The 9,521-nt window shown below is 34.9% G+C and overlaps 1 long non-coding RNA gene across 1 annotated transcript; it reads left to right on the top strand.

Moving 5' to 3' along the window:
- The first annotated feature begins 285 nt into the window (after positions 1-285).
- LOC141538661 (uncharacterized) lies at positions 286-5,712 on the top strand. The gene is made up of 2 exons (XR_012481096.1): positions 286-787; positions 5,186-5,712. It is a non-coding gene; the product is annotated as an uncharacterized LOC141538661 (long non-coding RNA).
- Positions 5,713-9,521: the final 3,809 nt, after the last annotated feature.

Genomic DNA, 9,521 nt, shown 5'->3' with positions numbered 1-9,521 from the left:
CATGCACAGATATTACAGTCTAGGTTGCAGTTCATAGAGCATTCACAGATATGTTCTGTCTGCTTCCAATCCAACCATTTTGGAAATTTAAGAGACCTGGTTTCTAGCCATAAGAGGGTTGGTACATCGTGATGATGAAAAGTTTTTTAATTGGTTGTGAAGCCTGAAGAACTGATGACTCAGTAGTTGCTGAACTGGAACAAAGTGTGCAAACAAAAAAGTGCAGCCCGCCCATCTCTCGATCTTTTTTTTTTTTTTTTTTCCTTTTGTGGTTGCAAGTGAGACAGGACTGTTTGGTACTGCCAGGTGGAAGGAAGGACAGTTGCTCTATCCCCCACCCAGCTATGGTAGCTGTGAGCCCATGATCCCCTCTGCCTGTGATATTTCTTTTCCATGGGTATTCTGAGGTAGATGTATCTAGGCAAGATTTTGTGAATTTGGGAGCTCCTATGATCCCACCATTGGGAAATAACAACAGTTACTTTGAGATGGGTGTATCTAGGTAATGACCTTGTGAGCACTATCAAGCCTTCAGAGAACTGAGAGTACAGCTGGTATCTTCCCTTTCCTGAAACTCGAGGGGGAAAGAGTATCAGAAGCAACAGTGCAAAGTTTTCAGTAGAAAAATGGATTATCCCAGCAGAGGAGTAGGCTGGATCACAGACCTGTCCAGTAAGAAAGTCATATTCTTTGTGGAATCAGTTTAGGTGAGCCTGGCAGCTTCTCATCCATCACCAGCTCCATATCCTGCAATGAACTCATTGAAAACTCTCCAGAAGAAAAAAAGGTGGGTCTTCCTGGGCCTGGAGATGGAAGGTTCCCTCTTTGCCACATATGTTCTCTATACAGGTGCTTCACTATCATTGTATTATAAGTTTATTCTTGCTCTCCCCAGGGATCTATACAGGGGAGGAATGTGCTACTGGTTTGGGATGTTCTGTATCAATTATTCATACCACAGGTTCTCAGTAATGCCTTTTGTAAAAGTGAATTGAAATCTAGCTAATTGATATTAATGGGAAACACACTGGTAGGGTCTCCTGGGTGACAGTACTTGAAAGCCAACCCCCTCAGGGTTACCCATAGGACTCAAAATAGTAGTAATCAGCCACCTTCTGGAAATTCAATCTGGCAGTGATAGTATGAGTTAAGAAAGTGACCCCAGAGAGACCACTAATTTATACTCTAATCTTTTCCAGTAGACAGTAAGATTTCTAACAGTTCATCACAATGGAATGTGGTCTCCAAAATGTAAATGGAACTTTTTTCCATGAAGTTTCAAAATACATCCAATGCCCAAAAGGGATAGCTTCTTGAAATCTAAATAACAAACAGAAATGTAATAGATTAGAAGATAAAGAAGAAAGGAGATAAACATGTCAGACTTGGAATTCATATCCAATTAGTTTTATTTACTGCTGTTTACTGCTGCCTGGCCTCCCTTATAACATTGTTAAAATACCTAAATACACAAGATGCATTGCAGGGTACACATCACACAGGCCCGTTTATTATCTGATCAAATCTTGGCAACTCAGCAAGCAGAGAACATATTGACATTTCAAACATTAGAAGAGATCTCCTGTGTTCTTTCAGTCAACTCCCCAGCTGGTCAAAGATATTAAATGCTCCTCCATCTCCAGCCTAACTTTGTCACTTTCAGTCGACATCTTGTCTTCCATCACTTGCAAACTAAATAGACAGAAATGAAAATAGCCATTTTGCATTATCATCCCAAACTCCAGTTGCTTGGTCAATCAATTTAGCTGCTGACTAACTCCTGATATTTGTCAGTGTACCAAAAAGTGCATTCAGAACCTCATTAAATTAGATAAATGATGGGTCAATACTGAACAATTCCTTCTATCTTCGTCACTGTTTCAAGAACATCTCTCTCATTATCACAAATTCTACAGTACAAATATCTTCATCTCCCATTTGCACATGGAATTGAGGAGGTAAGGTGGGCTTTGATCTCTAGTCACATTCTCCCTGTTGCCTGGCAGAAGGATACATCATCTTGTATGGTATGTATGTATGCAGGTGAATGATCCTCGCTGAGTTTTAAACCTCTAATTCACCTTCAGTCATTTTGACACCACTTTCAATAAGCAGGTTAAGAGCCATCTCTCTTTCCCTCATTCATGAGCACTAGACTAAATTTTCAACTATATCAACTATAGCTCCCCACTATCATATACCTAAGAGTCTTTGTCTTCTGAATCTGTCGGTCTCCAATATGGATGCTTCTCTAGGTCATAGATTTTTTTAAATCACAATTTGTCTCAATCACTGAAGGCTTACTCTTACTACTATTATAAATGATTTTGAGAAGTAAAATAGTCATTTCAAAATGAAACATACATTTTTGGACATGGCCAGTGTGGGAATTTGTTTTGCTTGACCATGCATATTTGTTACAAGGATTTTGTTTTTCTTTTTCTTTTTTTTTTTTTTTTTTAGTGAAGGGGAGGAGTAAGAGAGAAAAGGGATGCTTGTGATTTGGAGGCGGGGGAGAGTAGGAAATGAACATAATTAGAATGGAATTTTGAAAAGCTCTCCTTGAGTGTGATAACACAGTTCTAACTAATAGGCTAAATATACTGAAAAAAAAAAAGGGGGGGGGTGTTTTTAAAAACCTAATATATGTTATAATCAACATGAACAAATGCATGCTTCAACAATATTTAATAGTATAAAAATACTTTCTAAATTTCATTCAACATTATATGCTGAAGTTGTTACCACAATAAGGATCATAGAAAAAACAAATTGTGCTATAGCTTCAGAAACTATTGAAGAGAGAGACAGTGAAAGATTATATCAATATATAATTAGATATGTGGACTAGAAAAGGAAAGGAAGAAAAAGGAGGTAAAAAGGGAGGTAGGAAGGAAGAAAAGAAGGGAGGAAGGGAAAAGAGAAAAGAAAGAAGAGAGAGAGGGAAAGAAGATGAAAAGAGAGAGGGAAAGGAAGGGAGAAAGAGAGAGAAAGGGAAGGAGAAAGGGAGGGAAAAAGAGGGAAGGAAGAAAAAGCAAAAAGGAAGAAAAAGAGGGAGGATAGGAGAGAGGGAAGGAGAAAGGAAGGAAGGAAGGAAGGAAGGAAGGAAGGAAGGAAGGAAGGAAGGAAGGAAGGAAGGAAGGAAGGAAGGACAGGAAGAACAGGAAAGGAAAGGAAAGGAAAGGAAAGGAAAGGAAAGGAAAGGAAAGGAAAGGAAAGGAAAGGAAAGGAAAGGAAAGGAAAGGAAAGGAAAGGAAAGGAAAGGAAAGGAAAGGAAAGGAAAGGAAAGGAAAGGAAAAGGAAAAGGAAAGGAAAGGAAAGGAAAGGAGAGGAAAGGAGAGGAGAGGAGAGGAAAGGAGAGGAAAGGAGAGGAAAGGAGAGGAGAGGAGAGGAGAGGAGAGGGAGGGAGAAAGGAAAGAAAGGCATGAAACGGAAGCCAGAAAATAAAAATATATCAACATTGCAAATCTCTGACTTTCCCAACACTTGCACAAATAGTAGATCATGTCCCAGAACCCAGTTGGCTACATCTCTCTTAGAGTCTTAGGGGCATCTCTTGAGGGCTGGGTGTTTTCATTGCTCTCAACTTGACTGAAATTCTAGTTTTTCCCCCCATATTAATTGATAATGATTAGTATCTTAATATCACCTAACTAATTAACATCAATTAATTTTTATAAAAGAATATTTACTGAAAAAATTATATAACAAAAATCAAAGTACAAAAATATCTCCTAAACTGTGATACACTCTTTATTCTACCATCTTGAATCTTGGGGAAAGTAGGCTCTAGCTTCCAAATGGCTGCTACTAAACATTCTTCTCAAAAAGTTCATATTCTGGGTGTGATATAGAAGATAAATGAATCACTTTCTTATTGGAAGGCATGACTTTTTGGCTACTGGGTTAATACATTGCTGAGCTAGGTCCTTAATGAGCAAGCACTAGTATGCATTCCAGTTCTTGAACTTCTGGGAGCTCTTCTGACCTTTCAAAGCTCACAAGGTCATAGTCTTCTCCATCCCATCTTCTACATTCGCCCACATAAGGGGAAAAAAAAGAAACACAACAGAGATAGAAAAACAATGATTCCACATATTCAAGGTCACCACTGAGATGTGGTGATTAAAACTTTAGACTTTTCTCTCCACCTAGAGGTTTACAAAATTGCCATAGGAAAGAAAACTTGATTTGGCTTTAAGTTCGGACTTAGAAACTAATAACAAAGTTCTGCCCTGCCCTTACCAGTCAGTAATCAAACAGAAAATAACCATAGAATATCTACTAATACTATAAACCAGGGAAAGCAGGGCCTTTCAATTACATTATCATTCACTTCTAGAAGCAGGCTCACCAAATCCTCAAGTGGATTGGCAAAACTTGGCTCTTATTAGCCTATCCTCTGTTACATTAGAAAGTTTTGATATCCTTAGTCAACAGTTAAAAGCTAAATCTGAAAGGTTAAAGTGATAACAAGAACAAAGCAATATAAAGAACAAAATAAATAATTCAACCGTGTTATGATAATTAAAAAGACCCAAAACACAACGAAAAGTACAGGCTGGATTAACCATGAAAGAGAAATCTTGTGTATCCTTAAAATAACGAATAACAAAACAGTGACATCAAAGCATATGACTTAAATTCTACTATCTTCTGGTTTTGGTGAGGGTTTTTTGTATAGGAAAGGGTTCATATTCATTGATGTTTTTCAAGTACCTAATGATAAAAATCATTCTTAAAAAAGAAATTATAATCTGTACAAAATTTAAAAGTAGCAGGTTTGGATAAGATCCATATTTTTGGCTCAAATGTTTATAATAGTACATGAATTATGAAAAAAGCACTTTACTGATTTAGGATTGATTCTATTTTTCTTAACAGAAGACATCATATATTTATTAACAAAAAAAAATGAGAATACCAGTGACCCTTCTGGATATAGGTCAATATCATGTTCATATAAAAAGTATCCATAGCCTATAGTCAGAAAATCTTTAAGCATTTACTCTCCAAAATACATACTGACCGAGAAACAAAAAGAGTTTGCCCAAAAGTCCAAGGGAATGTAAAGTACAACCATTATTGATTTGTTGATTATAATTTAGGCCCCTCAAAAGCACCTCTTAAAAGATTATCAAGGAAAAAGCTGAAGCTGTGTATGATGTTTTTGTTTGTTTTTCAGTGGCTGATCTATGGAGAAAGACTATCAAAAGACTAAGTTTGAAGAGGAGTATCAGTAGACATTCCATGAATGGCATCCATATAAAGTCTACCAACAATATGTTGATGAAGAAGAATCAAACATCTGAGTAATGTAAATTGATTTATACAAAAGAAGGAATATATTGTCACCAAAAACTATATAATTCACAAGGAAGTCCATATTTATTGATCAGGGAAGCTTATAAATGTAGTGATGGGAACTGTGTAACATATCAATGCATATTGTAAAAATTTAGTATTTACTGTACCTAGGAAGAAATAATCAAATGATTTTTATATGCCAGAAACACACTGACCTATTTCTAACAGATCCCAAATCCTTGTAGTGAATAAATTTCAAAATATCCCTGAGAATTCAATAACTACTGTACTACAATTGGGAGATTATTATATACACAAGTTATCTATTATTACCTGCACATGACATTGTTTCATAAAAATGTAAAGACAATGTTTTTAATAAAAATACTGTACTCTTGTTTGCTATTGGATTTGCTCAAAATATGTTTCCAGTGAATCTAAGTGACCAAATCTGACCAAATATAATATTACATACAAATACTTTTATTCAATAATAAAAACAACAAAAAACAATCCTTTTTACCACCTTGCAAGAGTCTGCAGAACATTAAATAAAAATAATTAGTAAACAATCAATGAAAGCACATTTTAAAGTTCCTGCCAACCTTTCCATTCATCAAAATATATTAGAAAATTGAGATGATATTAAGGATGATGATATTGAAAACTCAAAAAATTTACTGTATTTCAACTAGAAAATCATCACAGACAAAACTAATTATGTCCACAATAACTCAGCCTTATAATTGATTCATAAAAATTTATGTAATTTTTAAGTTTTCTATTTAGAACTTCATGCTAGTATATTGCCTTTTCCACTATTCAGAATCTTTTTATTACCCAAAATAAATCTCACAAAATCTAGAGGGCCACTGGAAAAAAAATAAAACTATATAAGAATAGGATGAAGTCTATGTCAGCCCATTATACTATCTGCTAAATTAGGAGCTGTCTTGAATATTTTTTCAGCTTAGAACCATAGCATGTTAGGACAAGAAGAACTCTATATTCTCTCATTTTTAGAGATTAAGAAATTAAGGCCCGTGGGGTAAACCCAAGACTGCACAGTTGGTAGCAACAGAATTAGGACCACAACTAAGAATTACTTGATTCCTAGTACAAAGTACTCGTGTCACCACACCAAACAATTTCAGTATCTCAATGAACATTCTCCTCTTCTGCAGCCTTGAAAGACACTCTATTTCCATTCCATCCTTGGGAATACAGGTCAAACACAAGAAGGGGACTATTAAGATCCAGTCCGACTTCAGATCAGACTTGCGATAGGATAGATCTAGGTATGCTTTCAAAATCTTGAAAGAGATCAAAACTCCCTAGTAGAACTCAGATAAAATTCAATATTTTGAAGATCTTTCAGACCAGTCACCAAAAATTCTGGAAGTAAGAAAGGAATAATATGAGTTTTGTCACCATAAAGTCAAATTCAATATAAAACTTCTCTCTTCTGACTGACCCTTAATGATTTCTTTTCCTATGGACACTTCCATGTCTTTGAAGACTTGGTCTACAAGATGTTTATCTAAGATTTCATCGATATTACCTTATTGACTGTGGATCTTATCTATAGTTATTTCACAATCCTCAAGTTTTATCTATATCTCTGTGGATATGAAACATTATTCTCAAAAATCCAGAACATGGGAGTATTCCAAAGTTTTATCAGACTGGTCAAATACCAAGAATAGAATTCCCTTCATCAGAGAAGAATGTCAGGAGCTAAGATTTTTGAGCTTCAGGTATCAGGAAATTGGCAATGTACTTTATAATCTCAATAGCTAAGAGTAGGCCGCCTCCCTCTTTTGACATATTTTCCTATCCAGTCTTCCTATTATAATTTGTTTCAAATCTATCTCACAAATACAAGAAAGGCTATTACTTTCTCTTTATGACTACAAAAGATTGAATAAAATTTTGAGAAGAAAATAATTTGTGCTGGAACTTTTATAGTGACAGTTGAAAAACTGTTTAAAGTGTAATACTTTCTCTTATGTGGTCAGTGATAGAATCTATTTTTTAAAAGTCTTTGCAGAGTGTTACTACTGGTTTTATATCCTAAAGAGATCTTAAAGAAGGGAAGGGGACCTGTATGTGCAAGAATGTTTGTGGCAGCCCTTTTTGTAGTGGCCAGAAACTGGAAACTAAGTGGATGCCCATCAACTGGAGAATGGCTGAATAAATTGTGGTATGTAAATATTATGGAATATTATTGTTCTATAAGAAATGACTGACAGGATGATTTCAGAAAGGCCTGGAGAGACTTACATGAACTGATGCTGAGTGAAATGAGCAGGACCAGAAGATCATTATATACTTCAACAACAATACTGTATGATGATCAATTCTGATGGACGAGGCCCTCTTCAACAATGAGATGAACCAAATCAGTTCCAATAGAGTAGTGATGAACTGAACCAGATACACCCAGTGAAAGAACTCTTGGAGATGACTATGAACCACTACATAGAATTCCCAATCCCTCTATTTTTGTCTACCTGCATTTCTGATTTCCTTCACAAGCTAATTGTATACTATTTCAAAGTCCGATTCTTTTTGTACAGCAAAACAACTGTTTGGACATATATACATATATGGTATTTAATTTATACTTTAATATATTTAACATGTATTGGTCAACCTTTCATTTGGTGGGGGAAGGAGGGGAAAAATTAGAACAAAAGGTTTGGCAATTGTCAATGTTGTAAACTTACCCATGCATATATCTGGTAAATAAAAACTATTTTTAAAAAGTCTTTGCAGAATGTATATGGGAAGAAGGCAAGGCAAACCTTCTTTGTTGGAACTATTTTAATTGTTAAGAAAATTCTTATAAAATTATAAAGTGAATTCTCTAAAGAGTCTGTGAGGAACTACTAGCAAATAAAGTAGATTTTTAAAAATTATTTCCTGCAATTAATAAATAGATAACAAAGGTGGAAGACAACTATTCTTGAAGTGAAATATTAAGATTCACAAAATACATTAGTCAATGTCTTGAATGAACTGAAGAGTATGAGACTGAGTTTCTAGACAAGTGAAAAGGCATCAACTACTATTATATTGAGGACTTGAAGTAATTCAGGCTATGACACTGATCATAGCTAAAATATACTCAATGATTACGTATGTCTTATATCATTATTGATCTTATTTGTTAGTAACATATTTTTTATTAATGTTAATATTTACTTAATCATAGACTGTTGTTTTTCCATCATCCAGTTGTGTCCAAATCTTCATGATCCCATGAACCACAGTATGTCAATAGTATTCATGGGATTTTTCTTGGCAAAGACACTAAATCCATTTCTTTTTGTAGTAAATTAAGGCAGAAATTAAATGACTTGTCCATGGTAAGTATTTGAAGCCAGATTTGGATTCAAGTTTTCCTGACTCTAGGCCCAACCCTTTAATCCACTAAACTACCTAGCTGCCTCTTAATCATAGATAAATGGGGCTAATTATTATTGAGAAAGAATATTTTCCTCAAAAAGTAAGTGCATTCTACTGGGTCTGTATCCCAAAGAGATCATAAAAGTGGGGAAAGGACCCATATGTGCAAAAATATTTGTAAGAGCTCTTTTTGTGGTGACAAGTCATTAAGTATTGAATATATGTCCATCAATTGGGGAATGGCTGAATAAATTGTGATATATGAATGAAATGGAATATTATTGTTCTATGAGAAATGATCATCAGGATGATTTCAGAAAAGTACAGAAAAACTTACAAGAACTGATGCTAAGTGGAGTGAGCAGAACCAGTGATACCAAGATTATGTGATCAATTATGATGGACTTGGCTTTTCTCAACAATGAGTTGATTAAAGGCAATTCAAATCGAATTCCACTGGGATGAAAAATGCCATTCAAATCAAAAGAGAACAATGGAGACTGGATATGGATTCAAGCATAGTATTTTCACCTGTGTGTGTGTGTGCGCGGCGCGCGCGTGCTCACGCCCTTTTTTTTCTTTCTAATTTTTTCCCTTTTGGTTTGACTTTTCTTATACAACATGACAAATATGGAAATATTTTTTAAAGTATTGTACATATATAACCTATATCAGATTGCTTGCTGTCTTGGGGAAGGAGGAGGTAAGGAGGGATGGAGAAAACATCTAGAAATCTAAAGTTTACAAAAATTAATGGTGAAAATTATTTTTACATTTAATTGGAAAAATAAAATAGTATTGAA

This window comes from Sminthopsis crassicaudata, chromosome 4 (assembly GCF_048593235.1).
Source record: "Sminthopsis crassicaudata isolate SCR6 chromosome 4, ASM4859323v1, whole genome shotgun sequence".
Lineage (NCBI taxonomy): Eukaryota > Metazoa > Chordata > Mammalia > Dasyuromorphia > Dasyuridae > Sminthopsis > Sminthopsis crassicaudata.
The sequence above is the reverse complement of the archived record's forward strand: the minus strand, read 5'-3'. Positions and strand labels throughout refer to the sequence as shown.